Consider the following 848-nt stretch of genomic DNA (forward strand, 5'->3'; position numbering starts at 1 on the left):
TGCAGCTACCCTGCCGAAAATGTTCGATTAAAACCGATTATAAAAAAAAGTTATCCGAATCGATCGGGATTTCTGCACCGAAAATACGGTATCAAAAAGGATTAAAATCATTCAAATCGGATATAATTCACTTTAGACTGATTAGTATCAGGTGATAGGAATCTATGTCAATCTAAACTTCGACGATTGCTTGTACAAAAAAAGCAATCAATCAAAAATTTACTGATTGATATATGAATATATCATGTCAAAATTAATTATATAGTTCAACTAATAATAAAATTTCATATATATTTTATTATTCTAAATGTAATACAGGATTAATCGAACCAATAAAAAATTTTTGAAACCAAACTCAAATTTATGACGAATGTAAGGATCCTATAAAAAATCTTTTTAAAAAAAGAGAAAATGTACGCCAAGTACATAAATAATGTCGCATATTACATTCTTTTTAAAACTGAGAACAATTTTTTATAAAATGATTTAAATATACAATTATTTAAAAATTAATTGATTGATCAAAAATAGTAGTGAAATCAATAAAATTAGCCAAGTAAATCAATGATTTATAGTATATAAAATATTTGTAATAAATATTTTGTAATAAATATTTGTAATAAATATTTTATATACTATAAATCATTGATTGTGGAACGTTGCGTTTTAATGCGACCCTTTGCAGCACTTTGTCTGACTATTAGTTTCATATTTGTGTAATTTCTTTACTATGAAATATGTGGAATATTACATTTTAATACGATCCGGGCACGCCAAGTTTTTTCTTCATTATAATCCAGTTTATCACTTTTCTATTTTTAAATTTTTGAATGTTTTTTACAAATAAG

This window comes from Wasmannia auropunctata, unplaced genomic scaffold, assembly GCF_000956235.1.
Source record: "Wasmannia auropunctata unplaced genomic scaffold, wasmannia.A_1.0 LD336076.1, whole genome shotgun sequence".
NCBI lineage: Eukaryota > Metazoa > Arthropoda > Insecta > Hymenoptera > Formicidae > Wasmannia > Wasmannia auropunctata.